Source organism: Panthera leo, chromosome C1 (assembly GCF_018350215.1).
Source record: "Panthera leo isolate Ple1 chromosome C1, P.leo_Ple1_pat1.1, whole genome shotgun sequence".
NCBI lineage: Eukaryota > Metazoa > Chordata > Mammalia > Carnivora > Felidae > Panthera > Panthera leo.
Window position 1 is genome coordinate 101,461,695 of NC_056686.1, and position 27,007 is coordinate 101,488,701.

The 27,007-nt window shown below is 40.2% G+C and overlaps 1 long non-coding RNA gene across 1 annotated transcript; it reads left to right on the forward strand.

Annotated features, from left to right (window-relative positions):
* Positions 1–27,007, forward strand: LOC122228549. Its single transcript, XR_006206659.1, has 5 exons — positions 1–228; positions 13,120–13,219; positions 13,724–13,819; positions 13,949–13,961; positions 26,717–27,007. It is a non-coding gene; the product is annotated as an uncharacterized LOC122228549 (long non-coding RNA).

Consider the following 27,007-nt stretch of genomic DNA (forward strand, 5'->3'; position numbering starts at 1 on the left):
CAGAGCAGGTGGGGACAGGAACGGGGTGGGGCTTGGCGTTAGTGTTTCCGCTAGAAACTCTAGTCTTTGTGTAGGCTTCATGGTGGGAGAATTTCCTCCCGGGACAGTAGTAGCAGCGTTTTAGACTGGAAGAAAGCCCATAAATTGCCTTTCGGATCCTAGCCATCCAGAGGCATCTTTTAAGAAGTTTCTCTCGGAATGGGGCCTTCCCAATCCTGTTAGAGCGCAGTAAGTGGTCCTTTGAGACTTAATGTGGCCTCATTAATTCATTCCATCTACAAACGTTTGTTAAACCCTGCCATCTGCTAGGTACCGAAGGTGCAAAGACATCTGTCTTATGCGGCCTGATGAGTAGCAGGTAAATAAACGATGCACTGGTGTGTTATGAAGCAAACACTCAAGATTGCGGAAGAGGGGTAGTTAAGATTGTGGTGCCTGAGCCTGGTCCAGGGAAGGCTTCAGAAGGTGATACTGATAGAAGAAATTGTTTGTGTTTGGGTTAAATTTTGAGAATTAACACAGTGCTCCTGCTTCTGCTAATGCGCTCAAAAAGCTCCCAGATGGTAAAGAACTTATCAGTATAAATATAACAGGAAGAGATTTGTCAGAATTTTATGTGTTTTCTTGTGTTTATCCATTTGAACAAGTACTGACAATTACCACATTTCCATAGGGAGAGGTACGGGATGAATAAGGATGCCTGTACTCTTAAAGCAGCTGAAATCTTAACAGGTTAAAACAAAATGTGTGAATTAGAACCATCCATTACAATCTCTTAATAGTGGTACAAAGTACTGGTGGAAATTCAAGCATAATTGGAGTAATGTAGAAATAAGCAGAGAAGGAATCGGAGGGATAAAAGCAAAAAAAAAAAAAAAAAAAAAAAAAAAAACCCGAAGGAAATCAAGACTTATTCTTGTACAAATCAGTTGAAGTTTGCTTTTGTCTCTTAAATTTGAGGTGTGTGCAGTAGTTCCAAATGTGATGACTATTAAATAGGTCAGGGGCTCAGGAGAGAGGTCCAAACTGCAAAAGAGATAGTAGTTGAAAGTAAGGAAGTCTGAGACCACCAGGTAGTCTGTGGAATAGAAGCGGTCAGATGATGGAAAGTAAAAGGACTAGTCAAAACATAATTAAAACCCCCAAAATGTGGTATTACTCAACCCCAGGAAAGACTTTGCTAGTGGAAGTGATGATTGATCATTATAAAGGTATATAGTAGTGGGTCATCTGGGTGGCTCAGTCAGTTAAGTGTTCAGCTCTTGACTTCAGTACAGGTCATGATCTCGCCATTCGTGAGTTCGAGCTCCGCATTAGGCTCTTTGCTGTCAGCACAGAGTCCACTTCAGATCCTCTGTCCCCCTCTCTCTTTGTCCCTTCCTCACTCTCTCTCTCTTAAAAGTAAGTAAACATTTAAAAAAAGTAAACATGCAGTTTTAGAAATGTTTTGTACTTGTATATACAGCAAAGCATTAAAATACAGTTTTTTACAGATATGTTATTAATTAGATTAAATGACCCTAGGAATTAGTAAGATTGGACTTGTGACATCTTCAGCCATCTGGATTGTGTGATAAAGCCTAGCAATAAGATGAGGGTTACAATAGAAAGCTGTCCAAGGCCTGTCCACTTCATCTCCTCAAGCAGTATTTTTAGTCTTTTATCTACAAAAACTTACATGGCTGATAATATTTCCACGGAGATATTTCCAAGGCATACTCCTATTGAAGAAGGTGTATGGGAACACAGTGTAACAACTTCAATATCTGTATTTTTTTAATGTTTATTTTGAGAGGGCACGCAAGCAAGGTGGGGGGGTCGTATCTGTGTTTTTTAAACAAGTTATTTTCAAACTTAGAAGTAATTGCTTCCCACCACAGAGGTGACCGGTGACTCTTGAGTGTCACTCAGCCAGCCAGGTTGCCCCTTGAGCAAGGACTGTGTTTTATGTTTCTTACATTTCCCCGTGCATCCAGTACACTACCTTGCACAGAGAAGGCACATCTTTTATATCTAAATTTTATTTTGACCAAGTATGTAACTAATTGTCAGAGGTTGGTATGTTTTTAATATCCAGGAGGGACAGCTGATAGCGGAAAAGACACCAGATTTATTTAAAGCAAGTTAGTTTCGTCTGTTGTACTTTTTTTACGTGGCGTTCTGAAATCTTTGGCGTTGGGAAAGGATCATGAAAAAGCTCACCATTGTCTAAGCCCACTGCCTTCTGCTCTTCTAAGAAGTGCAATATATTCAGCCTATTTTAATGAGTATTTTAAATGTTAATCCTGAGTCTTCAGGAAAAGGTATGTTATTCAGCGTACCGTTTAATGAACAATTGTGTAATACACTTTTGAAATGTTTCTGTACAAAGTGATTAACATTTTAAAAGTTTGTATACTGCAGGATTAGTTTGGTTACCTGAGAAGTTCACTTCATGGAATATTTCATTGTCCAACAGTGTTGTTTAAATGAAGCATCGCTGTATTTATTGGCAATATTTCACACTGCTCTCATTTGGTAAGCCGAATAACTTTAATAAAATGAGATCTAAATGTTGTACTTAAAGGTTACCTCAAATATACTTAGAATTAAAAATTTGTTTAAAAAAAATTTAAAAAAATAAAAAATAAAAAAAATAAAAAAAAAAAAGGGGCGCCTGGGTGGCTCAGTCGGTTAAACGTCTGACTTCAGCTCAGGTCATGATCTTGCAGTCCGTGAGTTCGAGCCCCGTGTTGGGCTCTGTGCTGACAGCTCAGAGCCTGGAGCCTGTTTCAGATTCTGTGTCTCCCTCTCTCTGACCCTCCCCCATTCATGCTCTGTCTCTCTCTGTCTCAAAAATAAATAAACATTAAAAAAAATTAAAAAAAAAAAAATTTGTATAGTCCTGTGCTTATGGCATACACTGTGTGTCTACAGCTGTCCATGCATACTATTTTGGATACTTGTTTAAAATTTGATTTCGCATCAACACTTTTATAGTACGTCCTGGTAATTTTGCTCTTTCCTTAACATTCCCTGCAAATCCCATCTTGCTTGAAACAATAGATTAAAACCAGACTGGCAGTTGGGGAACGCTTTCTATTGCAACCATGTGTGTCAGAAGAAAGGATTAGATTTCCTTGTCCAAGAACATCAAGGGGAACCTCCACCTCTGCAGACACACCTTTATTCCTCAGTAATGGAGAGTTTATATCTAGTTAGATTTAAATGGGATAAGGAAAGAGTTTAAATCCACTTTCAGCTCTAGTGGTATAATCAGCCCTCAAGTCTCAAAGTATCCAATTTTGTCTCTCTAATTTAATTCTAAGTGTCAGGTTGGTATTAGATGCTGATCAAGGTAATGGAGAGTTGCCCTACACATTTATTCACTTAAAGAAGAATTTTGCAGACTGCAAAGACTAGATGGCATCTATGCTCAAAACTTACTTGAAGCACAATCCATTCACCTCTGGCTTTTCCTTTATATTAAATATGTTTTTCAAATACAGAGGAAGAGATTCCACAGTGAAGGTAAATCTTCCTCTTCATAATTTGGGGTACAGCCATGCTATCTTAGGCTGGACTCATTCTGAGGATCTAAATCAAAGTGAGGCAGAGTCTGCCTTTGAATGAGATCACTTCATCTGAGTGTCATCAAAGTATGCGGGAAACCATAATAATCACGGGGAGACAATTCTTCCCCTCCCCCCACCTTTGGCTTAATTATCTAGTTCTAGCCCTCATTTCATAGTGATGAAAGTCATCCAAAGATATTAAGTACTTTGACAAAAATCACACAACCAATAAGGTGCAGGATAGACAAGTGCTCTACAGTAACAGACACCACTATAAAGCTGAAGTAGCTGAGGCAGGACTGATGCAAGGGCAAGGTTTCATCTAACGGCACATATTTGTGTCATGCTTCCAAGTCAGAGCAACTCAACGGCTAATTTTTAAATTTTTTTTTTTTTAACGTTTATTTATTTTTGAGACAGAGAGAGACAGAGCATGAACGGGGGAGGGTCAGAGAGAGGGAGACACAGAATCCGAAACAGGCTCCAGGCTCTGAGCTGTCAGCACAGAGCCCGACGCGGGGCTTGAACTCATGGACCGCGAGATCATGACCTGAGCCGAAGTCGGCCGCTTAACCGACTGAGCCACCCAGGCGCCCCTCAATGGCTAATTTTTAAAGGGTTGATGCGCTCACCTCTCCTCCCCTAACATTAAAAGATGCTGGTTTTTCCTAGTAGCTTTTGGGGAAGTGTACATTATACCATCTTTGTATGAGGATCAGAGTCAGAAGGCCCATCTGGTCTTTGGAGAAAGAGACTTAGAGGTTTAAAGGAGGCATTACTATCACTTTTCCCCCCAGAAGATGCCATCTAGCAAAATTAAGGGAGAGACTTAGTGATGTGAATAGCAAAACAGAATTTTTCTCAGAGCACCTTTTCCTTAAAATTAAGGGCCAAGGCCATAGCTTTTTCCAGATTCAACTTCTTACCTTGAGGACTTAGCTACTCCACAACAATGAAAACATTTGGGAGTGGGAGAAGGTGGGAGGGGTGGAGAGAGTCAAAGCTAGGAAGTGAATGATTTGCAATGCCTCAGTCTTCAGACAAATGACTCCATTGCTTGTAGAGTCCTTAGCGTGGGATCCCAGGAATAGGATATGGGGCTGGTGCAGACCTGGAGATTCCTGTTCATATTTAATAGTTTCTCTCTATACTTTTTTTGTAAATGGCTGTTTCTTTTTTTTTTCTTTTTTTTAATGAAATTTATTGTCAGATTGGTTTCCATACAACACCCAGTGCTCATCCCAACAGGTGCCCTCAATGCCCATCACCCACTTTCCCCTCCCTCCCACCCCCCATCAACCCTCAGTTTATTCTCAGTTTTTAAGAGTCTCTTATGGTTTGGCTCCCTCCCTCTCTAACTTTTTTCAAATGCTTTCTAAAGTATTTTGAAGATGTTTTCATATCAGCCTAAATGGCTGTTTCAACATCAGAGTACAAGTCTTCAAAGAAGAGACTTGCCCCCTTGACTGTGGATCCAGAATGGGGCAAATAATTTTCTAGAAATGTAAAAGACAACTTTCAATATTCTCTATCTCCATTGTTCACCCTCAGTCTTAGGAGAAGATGTTCCGTGGAAGAAATGGAGCTTAGAAATTAGCAGATTAAAGTTTTAAAAGAGCATTTTACTTTGTTGTCTCCCTTTGCATGCCATAGCTGCTCCAAATGGTATGGCCCTGAAGACAAGATCTTTATGTTATCTGCACACTCGTTCTGTTTTTATTTTTTTTAATTAAAAAAAAATTTTTTTATTTTTGAGACAGAGACAGAGCATGAGCAGGGGAGGGGCAGAGAGAGAGGGAGATACAGAATCCAAAGCAGGCTCCAGGCTCCAGGCTCCGAGTTGTCAGCACAGAGCCCGATGCGGTGCTCGAACTCACAGACTGAGATCATGACCCAAGCTGAAGTTGGACGTTCAACCGACCGAGCCACCCACGTGCCCCTGTATTTTTAAATCACTCCCAGCTACTTCATAATGGGCTCCCCACTTCGGAATTTATGTTTTACAAAAAGAAGTAGGTCTGGACAAAGCTTCCGGGAGTGTCTTTTAGATAGGCTCCTTTCTATTTTGTCTATGTAAGCAAACTCCATTGATCCCTTCGCATACTCTATCTCCGTGGTGTAATGCTAGGAGCTGTTAAAGTGAGACACAATGCTTAGATTTTGATCTTTCTAAAAACAACATGAAAAGATCTCTCTGAAACAAGGGACGTGTTAACCTCACTGTCTCAGTCAAATCCCATCTTAACCAGTTAGAGTCTGTTGGACTTTTCCGAAACCCAGTGATGGTTGGAGTCAGCTGTGATTGTCTTCACTTTTTGTCTTTAATAAGTAGAAGTGAGCATGATCTTGGAGAAATTCTGGATGCTAGCCCCATTACTGATCTCAGTGAACCATTTAGCTTTCATGTACCTCTTTTTTCATATCTGTAAAATGAATAAAGGGCTAGGGCTACAAAGAAAATGAAAATGCTAATTCAAAAAGATATGCACCCCTATGTTTATTGCAACATTAATTACAATAGCCAAGATATGGAGGCAACCTAAGTGTCCCTTGATGGGTGAATGGATAAAGAAGATGTCACACACACACACACACACACACACACACACACACACACACACACATACACACAGGAATATTATGCAGCTATAAAAAAGGATGAGACCGTGCCATCTGAGACAACATGGATGGGTATTATGCTAAGTGAAATAAGTCCGACTGAGAAAAGACAAACATCATGTGATCTCCCCCATGTGGAATCTTAAAAAACAAATGAATAAACACAAAGCAGAATCACACCTATAAATACAGAGTAAAACTGATGGTTACCAGAGGGGAAAAGGGTAGAAGGATGGGCAAAATGGGTGAAGGGGAGTGGGAGATACAGGCTCCCAGCTGTAGCATAAATAAATCAAGGAAATAAAAGGCACAGCATAGGGAATATAGTCAATGATACTATAATAATGTAGCATGGTAATAGATGGTAGCTACACTGGTGAGCATAGAGAAGTTAAGCGTAGTATAGAGAAGTTGAATCACTATGTTGTATACCTGAAACTAATATAACGTGTGTCAAGTGTATTAACAAAAAATGGGGGGAGCTAGATGACATACATTGTAACTCTTGTGATTTTAGGAACTAGTTTCTGTTTTGTCCCAAATTAGATTCATTTAGAGGTACAGAAATAGGTATTACAGTCAGGATCCACATTTCAGAGCACATCCCCTGACCACGTGCCCATGGCAGATACTGACATACAGATACTGAGAATGGGCTGCAAAATTTTCCCAAGACCGCTATAGGCAGCTACTCTCAACCAAATAAAATGGGCCCTATTCCTTCTGTCTTGGAAGGGTTAGGTTTATGAAAGATGGAATATGCAACTTTTCTCACCCAACTGTGAGCAGGAAATGGCTTTCCACATATCTTCCAAAGTGTAAGTAAGAAGAATATCTTAACCAATTTTCATTCTCTCTAGCTACGTTAGGGCAACCCACTGGGTTCCCAACTGTATTGCTTTCGTTATTTGTCAGAAACACAGTTATTATTTTGTAATTGGCAATCAGTGACTTATGTAACAGCTGCTAACCCAAGAGTTCTACTAGAGGGTTATCAAGCAGGTGCTGTGTGTGATTTTAGGAGAGGAAGGTAGCCAGTGTCCACCCACAGCTAGGCAGGTGTGGGGAATGAGGTGTGGGGGGTGGGGCAGCCCTGCCTCTCTCTACACATCCTCTGATCTGATCTTTTGCTTCCTCCCATTTGCTGAACCTCAGGGTGAAGTAACATGATTTATCTGGTCCATAAATGTCAGTTCTCCTCCCCACCCCCCACCACCACTTCCCATTTCCCAGAAGCACAGAACAGCTGCAAAATAGTAACAGTGGATCTTGAAAGTCCAAATGGAAATATTCAGTACAGAGCCACTATCCATTTACAAAGCTAGAAATACAACTCTGAAACAATGGTAAAAATCTAAAGCTTAGTAGGTTAACTTTCTAACCAGGCATTACATTTGAAGGCAAGACCATGTTTTCACCTCTGACATAGCAGGGTACTTGGGACATCAGAGGAGGGCTCAATAAATATTGGCAGATTGATTAAATGAGCAAATGAGCACATGTGAGGAGGAAGAGGGAGGTGTGCAGTGGGATATTTTAAAGATAGTGCAGGGAATTGGAGGGAAAAATTTTAAGCCTAAAATAAGCCCTGGAAGCATTTTTAAAATCTCTGATATATGCCCGCTTTCTTGTGGTTTGCTCTTTCCACTAAAAAGCAGAATGCATAAAATATTCTGATTAGTTGAGGGTTATTACTTAGGTTCCAACTAATGTTTTATATATAAATCTAAATTACTGCTTTTCCTCCATTCTGCTTCTCTTTCTGTTTGGTCAAATCCCTGTGGGAGGGAGCAACATTCCTGTGGCGGGTAAAATAATTTCTATGGAAATTATTCAAAGTGCAATTTCTGTAAACACTATTGTGAAGATATGATTTATTTCTGGATTCAGTTCTTGTGTTTGCATCATCTCCCTGTTTATCATCAAGCTCTCTGTTTGCCAGCATCTCTTCTTAAGGATCTGTCCATACCAGTTTTGCATCTAAGAAGAGCAATTTCCATCAGCAGGCTTGAAGCACTGGGAAGCAAGAGAGAAGAGCTTGTGTTCCAGTAGGCAGTGGGTGTCCTGAGAAGAACACTGGGTTTTATACCCAGTTCTGACTCTGCCACAACTAGCAAAGTGGCGTTGGAAAGTCTTTAGCCTCTCAGCCTGCTTTTTACCTTGAAAAAATGGGAGTGGTTGAACCAGCTGATTCTCAAGGGTCCTTCCAGCCCTTAACTGTATAAGCTTATGATCATGCAGGTGTCTCATTTTTTAACCAAGGATCTCCTGGTACTTGGGTGGATAGGATGAAATATACTCCCATTTGGACAGACGATCCAGCTGGGACTCAATGATCCTTTACCTATTACACTGTTCATGTGTGGAAGACCCAGAAACTGTCTTGGGTAATCTGGTGTTGGAGGAATTGAGCCAAACTGTGACTAACTACTTGAAGAGCATACTGTCAGTGAGGAAATCACTAGATAGTAAATTCAAAGGAAAGGTAAAATGAAGAGTCTTTAATATCACATGCATCTCCGAGGTGGGGGCCAGTTTGGCAGCTAGTGCCCGGGCAGAGACCTTGGAGGTAGAGGAGATGGGAAACCAGCTACCGTAAAATTTGTTAGTCAAAGGTGCCGTTACTTCGTTCACAGTATTTACTCACTCAGAAATCATTTACCGCATGCTAACTTCATGCCCATAAAACTAAAGGACTAAACAGGCAATCTTGAGTCATCATAGTGATACCTCTTAAGTTATCACATCTATCACCTTCTTTTCCTGGCTGTAGTTTACTAGTTCCCACTCTGAAAACTTAGAGAAATTGGGAAACCGGCATTCTTTCCCGACTCCCACCTTCCCATCCTGCCTTCCTTCTTTCCCGTACTTACTGACCACCTACTATTAACCTGGGACTGTCTAAAGTACTGGGATCCACAGAGGATAAAGGCTGGATCCCACCTTGGGGAAGCTGAGTACTGCAGGGAAGATTTCTTGTCAACTTGTTAAAATACATTAGGATAGGGGCGCCTGGGTGGCTCAGTCGGTTAAGCGTCCGACTTCAGCTCAGGTCATGAACTCGCGGTCCGTGAGTTCAAGCCCCGCGTCGGGCTCTGGGCTGATGGCTCAGAGCCTGGAGCCTGCTTCTGATTCTGTGTCTCCCTCTCTCTCTGCCCCTCCCCCGTTCATGCTCTGTCTCTCTCTGTCTCAAAAATAAATAAACGTTAAAAAAAAATTAAAAAAAAATACAGCAGGATAGGAGCCATTCTTGAGCGTGGACATGGTAATGTGAACTCAAGTTGCCCATTAAAAAAAATATTCGCAACTATGTATCTCAGTATGAGTCCACAGGGTCACTGGCAGAACAAGGATGCGCTTCTTAGGGCCTGTCTCCAGGTCAACACACATGGCTCCCACACCAGCCTTAGCTACGCTTGGCGATTACATCATCACTGTCACTTATCACCTGCATGCCTTGGGCACAGGAGTTCACTCAAAATAGGACTGTGGTTTCTCCTCGAAGAATAACATCCCTTTAGAACCTGTGTTATCCTTTTTATTCTAGAATTGCTTGGGAATCAAGGAGGGAAGGAAAAAGAAGGGGTCTCTAGCTCTGACCTTTTTGATGATTGGAAGATCCCACTCCAATCCTGGTGCCACACCTTTCGTTACAATAACAAGGTCTCATTTCCTAGAACACTCAGCTTAGCTCTCATAGATTCTTAGACCTTTCCAGTTGTCTGACATTTAATACCATGAGGCAGTGGGGTGCGGTGGGGAGACATATAACATATAAACACCAGACTCTTGAGGGCTTGACATTCTGTTATTTACACATAAGCAAATACCTATGGGGGTCTGTCACAACCCAGGCACCAGGCCAGGTGCTAAGTACACAAAACTGAATAAGATACTCTGTGCGCTTTTCCACATCACAATTTAATGAGGGAAGCTGCAAACAGCAAAAGAATTCCAGGGAAAACATCTTTGTATCAAGAAGGCCTTTTGCTTTCCCTCGAATCACGCTTCAAGGGCAATGCTGGCTCTATTACTTGCTACCTGTACGACCCCAGACAGGCTTCCTAAGGGCCTGGGGCCCAGTTTCCTCATCCTGAGATGAGAGCAGGGGATAACAAGTTCCCCAAGTTCCCTTACAGCTCTGAGGAGAGGACTGAGCAGCTCTTGAAGGAGGTACTGGATGGGATTTTGAATTGGAAAGAGGACCGGGGTGCCCTTAGGAGAGATAACTGCATGAAGGAAGCATGGCCGTAGACATGAATAAGGCATACCGAAAGGTGAAATTAAAGCAAATAAGGTATTAATACCTCTGCCTGCTTTCTCCCTTGAACCTTCCAGTCTATTCGTAATTAGCAGCCGGAGCAACACATTAAACTATATGTCAGATTACAGCCACCCTTCTGCTCAAAACCTCCAGTGGCTTTACATGTCATTTGGGAAAAATCCCAAGTCTTTACCAAGACCTATAAGGCCCAAATGATCTGCATTCTCCCAACCTCCCTTTCTGGCCTCTTTCCTCACTATCACCGCTCCCCCCCCCCCCTCCTTACCTTGCTCTGCCTGGACACACCGGTCTCCTCACAAGTCCTCAACCCTTATTACCGTCTAACATATTCTACTTAATTTATTTGCCCCTCCTCTAGAACATAAGCATCATAGGAGCAGAGAATTTCATTTTATTCTGTACCTCTCAAGCCTAGAATGTGGATGGCTAGTAACACACTTGTTGAATGAGTTTTGCCAGTTTACAGGGAAGGAAACTAAGATCCAAAGAAGGAAAGTGAGTGAGGTCCATCTGCCCCTTGGAGAGTGTGGACTGGTAACAAGGACCCCCTTATAGACAGAAAGATGGGCTTCAGCTCTGCCTACATCCAACTGCCCAGAAATATGGCAGAAGGCACTGGGCAGATGAGATGACATTAAGAATCTTGACATGGGGAGATGATCCTTCTGATTGTTGACTTAACTTCTGACATCCCTTCCTTTGGTCTCTTCAACTCAATTAGATTTACTTGTTTACTCCTTTATGAATTCACTTAACCAACATTCACTGTATATAGTGATATGGTCCCTTTTAGCAAAGGAAAAAGGAGGATATGAAAGGGGAACATTTACATCTTTATGTCATTTTTTAAAAAAGCAGTGGGATTAAGTGTGTCTGTTATATTTTACTTTAATTTGAGGATTCCCAGTGTTTTTTTTTTTAATTTTAAAAATAGAAACAAATATTTTCTGAGCATAACTCTGAACCAGGCATTATGGCAGACACTAGAGATAAAAGCAAATTCCTGAACTACACACACTTAGAGCTTAATAGGGGTAACAAGCAAACAGAGGGTTGCTCCACTGAAAGCCAGTGCCACCAGAGAGGAGTGAGGGCTCTGGTGGAGGCCTAGAGTGGGTATCTGACCCTGCCTGGAAGATGGTATTGATGAGGAGGGGACTGTGAGTAGAGAATCCCAAAACTAACATCTCAGTGGAGTGGTTTGATCATTACCAAGTTTTGGGCCCTTTGGGCTTGCCTGTCCCTGGCCACTGGTGTTTTGCTAAACAGAGCCAGTTGTTCTGTGGATGCCTTTCCCCCCAGGCCAGTGTCTGCCCCCGGTCCCTTCACTCACTGCATCCCACGCCTTGGTATGACACAGCATTTCAGACGTTTCCCAGGAATCTATTGAGGCCCAGTATCCTGCACAGCTCACGAGGAGTCAAGGCTATGATGAGATAAGGGAGGGGCTAATGATGAACACGGACGAAGCCCAGGGGTGAATATGCAAGCTTTCCTCTGCTTTCCCCCAGAGAGGATGCTTGCACACCACTTCCTATAATTCAAACAGTATGTTTCTCCTTAACATCCCATGAAGATGCGGTGGCTATTTATTGTCAAGCCACACGAGACATGTTCTTCTCCCAAGATGTGGTTAGCACCCTTCCTGATGCTCCCATATTTCACAGGGTCTGTCATCCCCTATCCCATCTCCTGACTGTGTTCTCCATGGACACCTCAGATCCTTCTAGAGCAGCAACTAGTCCTGCTTGAGGTTGCATGGGACATGCCCTGCACACAGAGTGTGCTTAATAAATCATTGCTTCATTGAATTGAATGGTATCATACAACGTAGGCACTACTTTGGGCAAAGTTTGAGATATCTGAAGTCAAGCTCTCGTTTCAGAAGGCTGGAAAATGGTTTTCAATTTTAATTGATTATTTCTAAGGAAAAAACAAAAAAATGTTCTGGCAGTTCTCAAATAAATACTGGCCAATGACATTTCAGCCTGATTTGACAGGCTGAGCAGGGATACAGGTTGAGTACATAACAAAAACCATGCTTGAGTTGCCCTCTTACTTGTGGTTGTGTATGAGAAAGAGCACAGGATATAGGAGGGAAAAATGCTTTGAAAACTCTAAAGTGGGCTGCAGATGTTAGTTTTGCTCTCACAGAACTGTAGCAGAGACTGCCCATGCGCTCAGTCCCTTGCAGACTGAAGCAGACATCAGTGTTTGGATGGGACTCAGGGATGGTAGGAGGAGTGGTTACTCGCACAGAGCATTCGGCTGTTCTGGGCTTAGCCAGGGCGCAGGTGGCTTTCCATTGCTGGAATTGGTAAGGGATGGTGAGGGAAGTACTTGGGCCTTGCTTTCACTTCATTGGCAATGCAGGTTGCCAGAAATCTTTGAACAATACCACTGTTTGGGCACCTATCTTAGGAAGTCAACTCTTGATTAATTTTTTAAATTCAAATCAAACAAGCGACAGTGACACATCCTGGTGCCATTTCATACCATTCCTGACTCCTCAAGTGGCTGACGCCAGTTGTCTTCTCTGGCAGGGATTGCTAGCCCTGGCTTTGCAACAGTCCAAGGAGCTGCAGTTCTCCAGGGGAATTGCAAAATACTTCTAAATATTCTGAAAATGAAATTAAATATTCATTTCATTTTAATTTACAGATGCCATACTTTTAGAAGATGTCAGTACTGTGGAATGAGATGGCCAACCATCATATGTATGCTGCAACTCAGAGATACAGCTGTGAATTCTCAGAATACGGTACTGATGGCCCTGTCGTCCAATGCATCCAATGTCTGATTTTCATCTTGGCCAGCTGTGAGCGTTAACCAAGACTTTTCTCTCTGTGTGCCTGTAAAATTTTGTAGGTCCAGGATGGTTGGATATTATTTCATAAAGCCTTAGTCTAGTGAGTTCTAATAATTCTTGATCTTTCCCAAAGAAATACTGCTCGAGTATTCCCCAATAGCAAAGTAACTAAGCATCCACATTTTCCAACTGTAATGCAGTTTTGGTATGAGAAAAGTATGCCTGGTCTCCGGGATTTAGAAAGTAAACATGGAACGATTAGAATGCGAGTGCCATGGTTGGGGAGGCGGATGTTCTGCACATCTCCATCCAGAGTGCCTCACTTCAAATTTCTTGCCCTTTTCCTTTTTGCTTAAGTGTTTCTTGGTATGTTGCCTGGGAAGTTAGATATGTTATTATAACACAGTGAGGAATTATGTAAGACGAAGCCCAACTTGCTTTTCTTTTTCCTTCCAGTTCTACTATGCCTTAGACAAAACTCAACCATTCTCTTCCATGATGTAGAATGGCTACTGAAAAGGAAGAAGAAAAGAAAGCTTTCAGAGGACAGTGGTAAACAAATGCATTATGATTTACTTAACAGGGAACTGTAAGTTTTTTACGTCCAAGAACATCGAACTTGCTTTTTTAAAATACTTTCTAAAAATTTTCTTTTCTTTTGTTTCTTTTTTTCCCCACCAGAAGAGCTATAGAGGTGAGTTGTATATTTTTTCTTCTGCTCTTTTTTTTAATTGAAATATAATTAACATACAGTGTTATGTTAGTTTCAGGTGTACAATATAATGATTCAACACTTCTATACATTTCTCAGTGCTTATCATGATACTCTTAATCCCCTTTACCTACTTCACCCACCCCCCTACCCACCTTCCCTATGGCAACCACCAGTTTGTTCTCTGTTTTCAAGAGTCTGTTTTTTGTCTGTCTCTTTTTTTTCTTTATTCCTTTGTTTTGTTTCTTAGATCCCATATATGTGTGAAATCATATGGTATTTTTCTTTCTCTGACTTATTTCACTTAGCATTATACCTTCTACATCTATCCATGTTATAGCAGATGGCAAGATTTCATTCTTTTTTATAGCTGAGTGTGTTCCATTATATTATATGTACACACCACATCTTCTTTATCCATTCATCTATGGATGGACACTTGGGTTGCTTCCATATCTGGGCTACTGTAAATAATGCTACAGTAAACAAAGGAGTGCACATATCTTTTCGAGTTAGTGTTTTCATTTTCTTTGAGTAAATACCTGGTAGCAGAATTATTGGATCATATGGCATTTATATTTTTAATTTTTTGATGAACCTCCATATTGTTTTCCACAGTAGCTATACCAATTTGCATCCCTACCAACAGTGCGTGAGGGTTCCTTTTTCTCCACATCCTCACTAACACTTGTTTCTTGTGTTTTGATTTTTAGTCGTTCTAACAAGTGTGAGGTGATAGATAGCTCATTGTAGTTTTAGTTTGCATTTCCCTGATGATGAATTATGTTGAGCATCTTTTCATGTATCTGTTGGCCATCTGTATGTCTTTGGAAAAATGTCTATTCAGGTCCTATGCCCCTTTTTAATTGGATTATTTGTTTTTTGGTGTTGAGTTGTAGGAGTTCTTTATATATTTTGGATACTAACCTCTTTTTGGATATATCATTTGCAAATATCTTTTACCATTCAATAGGTTGCCTTTTTGTTTTGTGGATCATTTCCTTTGCTGTGCAGAAGTTTTTTTGTCTTGGTCTATTCCCAGTAGCTTAATTTTGTTTTTGTTTCCTTTGCCTATGGAGACATATCTAGAAAAATGCGTCTATGCCTGATGTCATAGAAATTACAGCCTATTTTTTCTTCCATGAGTTTTATGGTTTCAGTCTCACATTTAGGTCTTTAATCCACTTTAAGTTTATTTTTGTGTATAGTGTAAGAAAGTGGTCCCATTTCATTCTTTTGCATGTGGCTGTCCAGTTTCCCCAGCACCATTTGTTGATGAGAATATCTTTTCAACATTGAATATTCTTGCTTCTTTGGTTGTGGATTAATTGACCATATAAGTGTTGGTTCATTTCTGGGCTCTCTATTCTGTTCCACCCATCTATGTATATATTTTTGATCCAGTACCATTTTAAAAAGAATACTTGGATATGGTAACAAAAAAAAATCAAACTGTAAAGAAAAGTACCGAACAAGAAGTAAATGTTCTGTTCTCCAATATCCTACCCCGACTGCTGAACCCACTGACGTAAGAAACACTGTTAGCCATTTGTTTTACATCCCTCCTGAAGACAGCTATGCATATTACAAAGATGTCACAGACAACCACATGCTTTCTTTCTGTACAGGTTCTACAACTGGATTTTTTCCCTTCTTGTGTCTTAAACATCCTTACATATCAGTAAACATCTATATTTCAGTTTAAAAGACAATTACGAGCTTCAGAGTATTCCACTGAGTGAAAATACCATTAACTGTTTATACAGTCTCTTTCTGGTCCACATTTGAATTGTTTTTAGATCATTACTATTGCAAACAATACTCTACTGAACGCCTTTGTAAATATATACTTGTGCACAAGAGAAAATATATCTGCAGGGTAAACTTCTAAAAGTGGAATGACTAGTTCTGAGCTTACATATATTTACATATTGATAATTACCTCCTAATTTAGACCCCAACTTGTTAACCAGTGTAAACACTCAGCAGCAATGCATGCGAGTATGTTTCCCAACTGCTCCCATCGCTGGAAATTTGTTACCTCTGGGGTTCAGGGGAAGACTTTTACTTTTTGTTTTCATAGACGTCTGTACTATATAGACATGACATAATGATGATGTTCCTTTTTGTAATTAAAAAAGATGAAAGAGATTAAGAACACTTGTTTGTAACTGTTTGGGGAATAAGATTCTACTTGCAAAGCAGAGCCCAGAATATGAGACCATTCATCAAAATAAGACCACAGAAGGGGACAGTCAGAGACAGAGCTCTGATAAGGGCAGGCTTACAGAGGGGAAAGGGCTATGCCTTACCTACTGGGGAGCACCGGGGGAGGTAACCCTGTGCTAACAAGATGCAGCAGGCTAGAGATAGTTAGAGATAGTTATAAATCTCTTACAGTGTTACTATCTCCCCACCCCCCATGAGATCGGGATGAGCCCTAGAATGAGAATTGATTTTTACAGGATACACTTACAAAGCAAGGAACAGTGGTCAAGCACTGCACTTAGTCCTCCTCTCTTGTACCCAAAGGACAATACAGTCTGCACTACTCCCTTTAAATTCTGCTAGACTAGAGTGCGCTCAATTCCTCTTCTTCTCACACAGACTGGAAAACTTGGATCTATGCCCACATGTACACATTTTCTTTAGTATCCCACCCTCAGAATCATTACCGTAGAGAAGTGTTTCTGGGCAGGAATTCTTTGCAAAACAATATCCAGATTGGAGGGGAAAAAATCTGAGTCACAAGGATTTAAAGTCCTGTCTGGTCTGCTACAAGAGATGTTTCTGTAACGTCTGGTATCTCATATGCAATAGGCAAATAGGAAAATAATGTCAGTAAAACATGGAATTTGTGGAACTCAAGCATGACTATCCTGGGCAAGGACAGCGGGAATGACAGGAATGAAATTATAACCTTCCGTATGGAAGGAAAAACCTTTAGTGTGTCTGCTGCTAAGCAGTAGTTCTTTCCATCGTATTTTAAGGAATTTAAAAAGAAGTGCTTAATTGCTAATGGTAGTGCAAAATTGGGCAAGCCCAATGAAATGAATTTGACAATTCTAGCATTTACCCTTGCTTCTGGGCTGAATTGTGTCCCCTCCCAAATTCGTATGTTGACGTCTTCACGCTCAGTACTTCAAAATGCAATGGTGTTTACAGACAGGACCTTTAAAGAGGTAATTAAGGCAAGATTGGGTTGTATGGGTGCATCCTAACCCGATGTGACTGGTGTCCTTATTAGAAGGGAGATTTAGACATGGACATTACACAGTAAGAGGAAAGACCATGTGAGCACACAGCAAGCAGGTGGCTATCTGCAAGCCAAAGAGAGAGGCCTCAGGAGAAACCAAATTTGCCAACACCGTGATTTGGGATCTCTAGTCTTTAAAACTGGGAAAAAATAAATTTCTGCAGTTTAAGCTACCCAATCTATAGTATTTTGTTATGGCAGCCCTAGCAAACTAATAATTCTTGGACACATAAAAAGGAAACAACATAATGAAAATTATTCATTGTGATAATATTTATGATAGCAACAAAAATGGAAAGAACCTAATTTCCTTCCACTGGAGACTAGTCAACTATGGCATATGCACACAATGGGGTATGATGCAGCCATAAAAGACAGTGAGGAAGACTCTGTGACCTGATACGAAGTGATTTCCAGGATATGCTCTTATGTGAAAAACAGCAAGTACAACAGAGTGTATGTAACATACTAGTTTTTGTTGTTAGAAAGAAGGAAAATAAAAATATTTTTACAAAAAATAAACACAGGAAGGATAGATCCAAAACGATAGGCTACCCACCGTTAACCTAATGTAAGGTAAGGGGTAGGTAATGAGCTAGATTAAATAGGGATGGGGGTGCAGTATCCCTGGGCGGATCTTTGTATTTAGTTTGAATTTTTTAGTCATGTAAATGTGCTGCACATTAAAAAATAAATTAAACTGAAAAGACTGAAAGAAGCAAACCCTGAAATCAAAATAACTAGAAAAAAAAGTAAACCTAATCATTTATCAAATTGGTAACATGGCCATGCAGGTTAACAGAATTAAAGTAACTTTTGGACACAGTAATCTGAATGAGAGACAGCCTAAGGATCAAAAGATCAGCAGCAAACCTTGGAACTTAGTAGGTTTGCTGTTAGGATTGGTATTAGAGTACTGAAATTACCGTATTTGTATTGTGGGATAGAGCAAAAGAAAAAATCGTGTTGAGGGAGTTAGGAACTCGGGTCCTTCCTGTTTAGAATATATACACAGTGGGGAAAGGTGAGGGAGAACCCTGAAATTGGAGGGCGCCATGATGAATTCTGTGTCAGTAGCAGTGGGCACACCTAGAAATTAGGTCTTGGTTTCTAAATATGATTCTTTACTCTCTTAAACAACAAGGCCCCCTGGGCAGATGGCCAATTCTAAGTTTGGAGCAGGGGAAGCGCAAGATGAGCCCAAAATATATAGTACCAGAAATCCAGGGCGTGTTCAAAGACTACAAAAGACATGTCTAGGGGCTGCTGGGTGGCTCAGTAGGTTACGCATCAGACTTCAGCTCAGGTCATGATCTCTGACAGCTCGGAACCTGGAGCCTGCTTCGGATTCTGTGTCCCCCTCTCCCTCTGCCCCTCCCTCCTCCCCCACTCATGCTCTGTCTCTCTCTCTGTCTCAAAAATGAATAAACATTAAAAAAAAAAAGGCATGTCTAAAGGACACAGGAGCAGTCCTGAGGGGCTGACATTAAAAGTCCCTATGTCCATAGTGATACTAAAACAAAACAAAACAAAAAACAAAAGCAAGGGGAGGGAGGAAAGCTCTTCTTTACAGAAGAATACCAACTAATATATATATAGAAGGGATGATAAAATTTACAAGTTTACCATTTGCAACCAGCAATACAATAATTGGTTCAGGTAAAGATCATCAGTAGTGGCTAGACTTACTGTGGGGATCATTTCACTGTATATACGTGTGTTGAATCATTATGTTGTACACCTGAAACTCATATGTTATATGTCAATTATATCTCAGTTTAAAAATAGAAGACCCCCCCCCAAAAAAAGATTGTCAATAGTGAACGGTTATTGGAAAGCACAGTAGTCATAAATCTCAAAATATCACATCACAGATGGCTTATTCATTACAAAGAGAAAAGATATCTTTACAATGAAGAGAGTCAGCAGATGGCACTTAACCAGGTGATTAAACTTTGCACCAATGGGCAAATGACATTAGGTGTAGCTACTGTGATACAACGGAAAGTGTATACCACCACTTATGTAGCATATTTGTCAAAAATATTTAACCTGCATCAAAACGTGAGGAATCAAGGGGCGCCTGGGGTGGCTCAGGCAGTTAAGCGTCCGACCCTTGACTTTGGCTCAGGTCATGATCTCACAGTTTGTGCGTTTGAGCCCCGCATGGGGTTCTGTGCTGACAGTGTGGAGCCTGCTTGGGATTCTCTCTTTCTTCCTCCCTCTCTCTGCCCCTCCCCTGCTCGTGTACACGTTCTCTCTCTCTCTCTCTCTCTCTCAAAAAGACAAGACAAATCAAAAAACCTTGAGGAAGCAATAAGAGCATCCAGATTATTGAACATCCTTCAAGACTATTGGCATGGGCTTTTGATAAATGTCATAAAATGACATTTTGAAAAATGTCATAAAAGTGTTTAAAGACTTGAGAGAGGGGGACTGGTTGAGATTATAGTAAAGAGACATGGAATCTTAAATATAATCATAATCCTTGGTTTGATCCTGGATTGAAAAAGATACAAGAAAAGGATATTATTGGGTCAACTGAGAAAATCTGAATATGGATTGTATATTAGGTATCAGTGTTTACTGGTGTGATAACAGTAACATGGAAAGAGTATAATCGTTCGGTGTTTCAGACACATGCTGAAGTACTCAGGGCTGAAATGTCACGATACCTGTAAGTTACATCAAATCGTTCAGCAAATAAATAGTTTCTTGTAGTCTTGTAATTTTAAGTTTCACATTTTGACGTATAGTCTATATTGAGTTAATTTCCAGTTATGGATCAAAGTTCACTTCTTTGCATATGAGTGTAAAATTGTGCCGGCACTGTTTATGGAAAGACTATCTTTTCTGTACTTAATTGCCTTTGCATCTTTGTCAAAAATCCATGGACCACACAGGTGTGGGTCTACCTGTGGCCTCTCAAATATATTGTCTACTTATTTTCCTTGATGACTATGGCTTTACAGTATGCCTTGAAGTCAGGTAGTGTAAGTTCTCCAGTTTTGTCTGCCTTTTCAACGTGTTTTAAGTGTTCTAGAGCCTTGTCATTTTCGTATCAGTTTTCAAATCATCTTGTCAAATTCTACAAAAACAAAAAACAACCACTGTGGGTATTCTGAGAGGGAAAGCATTGAATCTGTATATCAGTTTGGAGAGAACTGACATGGTGACGACATCAGATCTTCTGATTCATGAATGTAGTGTAATGCTCCAATTACTTAGGTCTTTTAAAATTTCTCTCAGCAACATTTCGTAGTTTGTGGTATACAAATATTGAACATCTTTTGTCAGATTTATCCCTATTTCATATTTTTGATGCTATTGTACGTGGGATTTAAAAATTCTCATTGTTACTGGTATATAGAAATGCAATTATATTTTGTATCTTGAACTTGTGTCTTGCAAGCTTGCTGAGCTCACTGATTAGTTTTAGTAGCTTGTTTTAGTTTCCCTAGGATTTTCTACACAGACAATGTCATCCATGCACGAAGACAGTTTTACTTCTTTCTTCCCAATTGGACATCATTTATTTTTTTTTCTTCCTCCTGTGCTGGCCAGAACCTCCAGGATAATGTTCAGTAGAAGTAGTAGAATAGACATCTTTGACTTATTCCTGATTTTGGGGGAAAACCATTTAGTCTTTCACCATTAAGTATGATATCAGCTGTAGGTTTCTTTGTAGACGCTACTTATGAAGGTGAGAAATTTTCTTCTATTCTGAGTTTGCTGAGACTTTTTTCAAAAATCAGCACTGGATATTGGAATTTGTCGAATGTTTTTTTCTCTATTGAGATGATCACAGGTAGGTCATCTTTTAGTTTAGGCTTGTTTTCTGTGAGTACTTTAAGGGTGTCCTACACTAGCTTCTCACCTGAAGAACACCTGACAAAACTCTTGTGTATCCTTATTGTTATTTCTCTGTGAATAAAACATCATCTGTCTCAGCCTTCTTTTAAGATTTTCCCTTTATCACTAGTTTTAAGTAATTTGATTATGATGCACCTTTGGGTTGTTTTCTTCATATTTCTTGTGCTTGAAATCCATTCGGTTTCTTAGAACTATGAGTTTATACCAAGTTTGAAAATATCTCAGGCATTCATTTTTCAAATATTCTGTGTCCGCCCCCCCGCCTTGCCTTTCACGGCTCCCAATTTCACACGTGTTTGGCCACTTGAAGTTGTCCCATGGTTCAACAACACTTTATTTCTTCCTTGTTCTTCTTTTTGTTAATCTCTGTGCTTCAGTTTGCATAGTTTCTATTTCTGCGCCTCTAAATTCACTCATCTTTCCTTCCAGGATGTCTCTTCTGCTGTTCTCCCCATCCAGTGTATTTTGCATTTCAGACATTTTTGTTGACCCCTGTAGAAGTTCAATTTAAAAACCATCTTTCGTATCTTGGGGTGCCTAGGTGGCTTGGTCAGTTAAGTGTCCAGCTTCAGCTCAGGTTGTGATCTCACGGTTCATGAGTTCAAGCCCCGTGTTGGACTCTGTGCTGACAGCTCAGAGACTGGAGCCTGCTTCAGATTCTGTATCTCCCTCTTTCTCTGCCCCTCCCCCGCGCTCTCTCTCTCTCTCTCTCTCTCTCTCAAAAATAAATAAACATTAAAAAAATTTTTAAACAATCTTTCATATCTTTAATATGTTTGATATTTCTACTTATTTTTTGAGCATGTGGAATACACATATCATAGCCGTTTTACTGTCCTTATTTAGTAATGATATCATCTAGGTCATTTTTGGTATTTTAAAAAATTTTTTAATTTCCTCCTTATTATAGGTTTTATTTTTCTGATTCTTAGCTTGCTTGGTCAAATTTTTAATTAGATTCCCAACTTTATGAATTTTATCTTATGAGATGTTGGCTATTTTTATATTCTTAAAAGTGTTATAAAATTTTATTCTGGAATATGGTTAAAATATTTGGAAGCAGTTTGATACCTTTGGGTCTTGCTTTTAAGCTATGTTTGGTGGGACCAGAATTTAGCCTAGGGTTTGTTTTTCCCCACTGCTGAGGTCGGAACTTTCTTTTTCCTAATCTCAGCCTCATGAATCATGAGGTTTTCTACTCTGGATGATGGGAATGGCCTCTGTCCTGGCTCTGTATGAACCCTGGGACAGTTTGTTCTTATCCTGTAAGATGATTTGTTCTCTGGCCTCAGGTAGATTTCCCCGCTCACATGCTTGATCAGCCGTGGACTGAAATCTTGAAGGGGACCCTCTGTGGATCTCAGATCTCTCTCTGTACAATTTTCTCGTCTCCGGTCCTCTACGATGAGAACTCCAGCCACGTTGACTTACCTGGACTCACAGCTCTATCTCTTCAGGCCAGTGTTTGTTTTCCATCACTCAGAGACCATTGGCCTTCATTGCTTGTTTCCACTAATCTTGAGAGTTATTGTTTCATGTATTTGCCCAGGCATTTATTTTTGGCAGATCTAGTCCCTGATACTCCATCTTGGTCAGAAGCAGAAGTCACATGTTATTGTTTTAATGCATTTTAAAATTTCCCCTGAGGCAGCCTCCAGCTGATCTGCTTTCCTGGGCTTATCTTCCATGTCATAATTACTGTTTTGGTTAGTGCTCTGGTTACAAAGCTGAAGATGTTGGCTTTTTTTTTTTTCTTCCCATTTCCCTTTCATTTGAACATGCAGTTTATGGTATGTATTGTTTCTGAGGAGTTTGTATATGGTGGTATAGTAGTTACAACCTGCACAATTTTAGACCCATCATAGCATGGGTCAAAACCTATGCTATGATTGGCATATATTTTAAGCAAAAGCAGAGACTACATAAAGACATATTTTTACTAACATTTTCAAAAATGAAACTAAATGGTCAGATCTTTGAGGGTAGGTTTCATTTTGTGTGAATCATTGTATTTTCCTTTCCCATAGTGCCCAGCACATTGATCCTCAAGACCATTTGTTGATTTATGGGTTGTCCAGGAATATATTAATTCTCATGATTATGACTAGCTATCATATATTAACTGTCTACTGTAAATTAGGTACTCTACCAGGCACTTTATACAATATCTAATTCAGCCTTCACTATTGCTCTATGATACAGAGATTCTTGTCCCTCTTTATAGACAGGGAAATGGATTCAAGGAAGATTTAGTTTGCTCGAGTTCCCACGGCTAGTAACTGATACTATTGAGATTCTAAACCGAGGTCTGTCTGATTCCAAAGCCCAAACTCATTGCACTGCTTTGTCCTCTGGTTCATGACACATGACAAAGCTGTGGTTCTTTTCTCCGCTAGGAACTCTCTTATTTTCTTTCATTCTCTTAAAGAAGGGACTTTTTAAAAAGCCACTTTAGGACAGGACAGTCCAATGTACAGCGGAATTGGTTGAGTAAGCATGCACCTTGAGTTTTCTGAATTTCTGCATCAGGTTTGAGTCCAGGAATAGATTATGTTCAATAAACTAAAAATATGCCTGAATCCCTGTTTCCTTTTAAAATAACTTTACGGTTTCTGCCAATAGAGATACACTTACTCCTCAAGCATACTCCAGTTCTTTCAGTCATGACAGGAAATGTTGCTCACTCGGAGATTCTTTTCAGGGCTATGCAAGGACTTCTCTTAGGAAGGGCCTAACCTCGATGAAAAATGGAGTTTTGATCTCAAATAGTTTTCTTAATAATGTTGTGGTATAAGCATGTTCCCTGAAAGGGGGAGGATAAAATTATATTGACCTCACAATGGTGCATTTTATGGGCTCCCACATGTTGCCCCTCCACAACCAGGAAGCTAGATTTCATATAACTTGGGGGTTGGGGTTGAGCCTGCAGGAGCCATAAGCAGGGGCCCGTCAGTGGAGGAAGTCAAGGAACATGAGACCAGATTGTCCTCACCAGGGGAAAAGAAGCCCGAATTCATGGACAGGGCCCAAAGTTTATCTGAACTGCCTTCCATTTCAGTCAGGGTTTAGCATCAGGTCACTGGTGCCTATCACTGTGGCAACCAGGGGTTATTTTTATTAAGCACTTTGTGTTTGCCTAAGAGCTTTAAGTCATTAATCATCTAACTCTTGTTCCCCATGAGACTTTTGTGAAGCAAATGGGCAAGAAATAACACAATTCTTATTTCACAGATAGAGAAACTGAAGCATTTTTGTTCGCAGCTATTACCCACTGAAAGAGTTAAAGCTGTGCATTAGAATTTGGGAGAACCAGGCCAGGCTGCTGATGAGCTTTTGTTTCACCACAGAAGCGAGGTTTTCTGTTTTTACACAAAATGAACTTGCATAGTTTTCATTTTGGAAGCAACACGATCGATACTGAGGTGTACTGAAGGACAAAAACAGACTTCACTTCCTTTCACATAGTATGAACGTTTGACGGAGTTCCCACAAAAATTTTGGAATCCAAATACGCATTTAAGTTTAAGTAGTAAAGATTGTAAGGCATTGCTAATCTCGAGTTTTCTACTAGGAAAGAGAACATAAGCAAACGCCTCCAGTGTGGTTGTGAAGAGCCAATAGTAAGTTATAGCTTGAAAGGATGGTGTGGGGATTTTGCTGCCTGCCATTAATGTGGTGGGCTTCTTGGAAGAGGTGTGTTTTGAATTTTAATTTAAAAAGCAAGGTTTCAGAGATGGTGTGTCCTTCCACTCAGATGAATTGAAATATCTTTCCTGTTTCTTTCTATGGAGTGTAAGCACCACAAAAAATTTGTCAAATATCACAAGAAGAAGGAATTGACCAAGAGGTCCGTGGGGCACATTTCAGAGTAATGGAGAGGAAATGAAGAAAAGTTTTCTGACAGTGAGGTCTTTCAGATCTATTAACAAGGAGGTAGTTCAGGGGACAGATGGGTTAGGGTGGTAGAGGGAAAGGTGTCAGCAGAAGCCTTGTAAACTAGACTAGATAAAGCACAGAAAGATTACTTAAGGACTCAGCATGCCCTCTGGTGGGGCTAGTGAACACAGTTAGGCCAAGACAAATCTACTCCCTTTGGCATAAGACAGACCCTGGATTCAAATCCACATAGAAACCATGGCTAAACGTCTGAGGTTCCTCTTTTTTAAAACTTTTAAAACAAGTCCTACCTTGTAAGTTGATGAGTGAAATAATAAAAAAAAAAATCGCTAAATATTTACATGGTGTGTGGCACCAAAAGCAAAGTTGGGTCATATTGGGTCTAAAGCTTAGACAATATTGGAGGCCATCTTTAAGAAAAAGAACACACACACACACACACACACACACACACACAAAGAAAATACACAATTCTGGTTTATAAAATTATATAGTAAAGCAAATAATTCGAATGAGAAAAGAAATAACAAATCACTTAAAAAAACCACCAAACTGACAATAACCACAACCATCACAAAATCCAGGAAAACAACATGATGTTTAAATTTATTAACTACCTACAATACCTGTTTGGTGTGTTTTATGTGTATGTGTACACATGCACAATATACATATGTGCTGTATATTCTGATGGCCTCTTCATTTGACAAAAATTCTGGAAAATATACAGAGAACGAGAGCGTATTTTCACTTTCCTCTAGTATGATTTGTCAAAATCTGTTTTTTATTATCAATAGTTTAGAAACAATTTTTTCAGTATCACGACTTGCTTGTAATGTCACACACAATTTTACAATTGTCAAATTTGGGAAAAGTTCTAACAAGGTTTTTCACGAAAGAGTTAAGATTTAGGTAAGTCTTTCATGGACTAGCTTCTGACTCTGTACATGTCAGTTCTTACTTTCCTCCTCTGTCCTCCTAATCTCAGGGCTGGGCACTGTAGAATGCAGTCACATCCTAGCATGATATATACCATGATACTCCAGCTCACTGAGTGAACAGCGGATAAGAGAGTTGAAATCCATTCCTACAACCCAGTGGCTAGCATCACCTATACACAAAAGTGATGTGAGCTACACAATACATCGCATGGCACTCAAGCTAAATGTATCTTCAACTCAACTCCAAAAGCCAGCCTACACAAAGGGAGAAGTGGCAGTGGGCAATTCAGTCACCAGTTAATGAATTAATGTTAAATGCTTTAATTTTGTAAACTTTACAAAAACATATAACCATACCCACACATTGATAGAACTCCTACCAGGGCCTTGGAGGGGGCTCATGCCATTAGCTTCATGGTCAACCACCTCTATGTGTCATATGGGCATGCCAGACAATTCTGTCCCCCATATTGGCAAGTATTACTCAACGTGAGCAAAATAATGGTAGGGATTTGGGGTTACAAATTCAGGAGACTCTGGAAGGCAACAGCTTGTCCAAACACAGAGACGAGATATGTCTCCTTCAGCAACGGTGAGTCTAAATTAAACTGAGTCTTGAGGATGTGATGATGGCATATCAGAAGGAAACTCTTTGTTCCTTCTGTTTTTTCTGGGTGCTTTCCCCCAATGTCAGCCGGTTACACTTGAGTGTACAACTCCTCTTTGAAAGTACTGTGATTTACCTGACTCTGAACATATGCATCTTTCAGAAAATCCCTTCTGGGAGCACCATGATCCCCAGGGAGCACTATGATACCTGGAGGCGGTAGAGGTAAGCTGGTAAGTTTGTCAAACCTGCTTCAGGGACACTCCATGTGGTCCTGGGCTGAGATATTTTTGAAGCTGGTGCAAGCAGCAGTGGGGAAATGGGGGCCTAGTGGTATGGTGGTCATTCCAGAAATGTAACCCCTCAGAAACGTGCTACCCAGCCTCTTATAAGAAGGGTAAAACAAATAAAGCTGCTGCCTATTTGGAACATACGCTGGCTCCTTCCACATCTG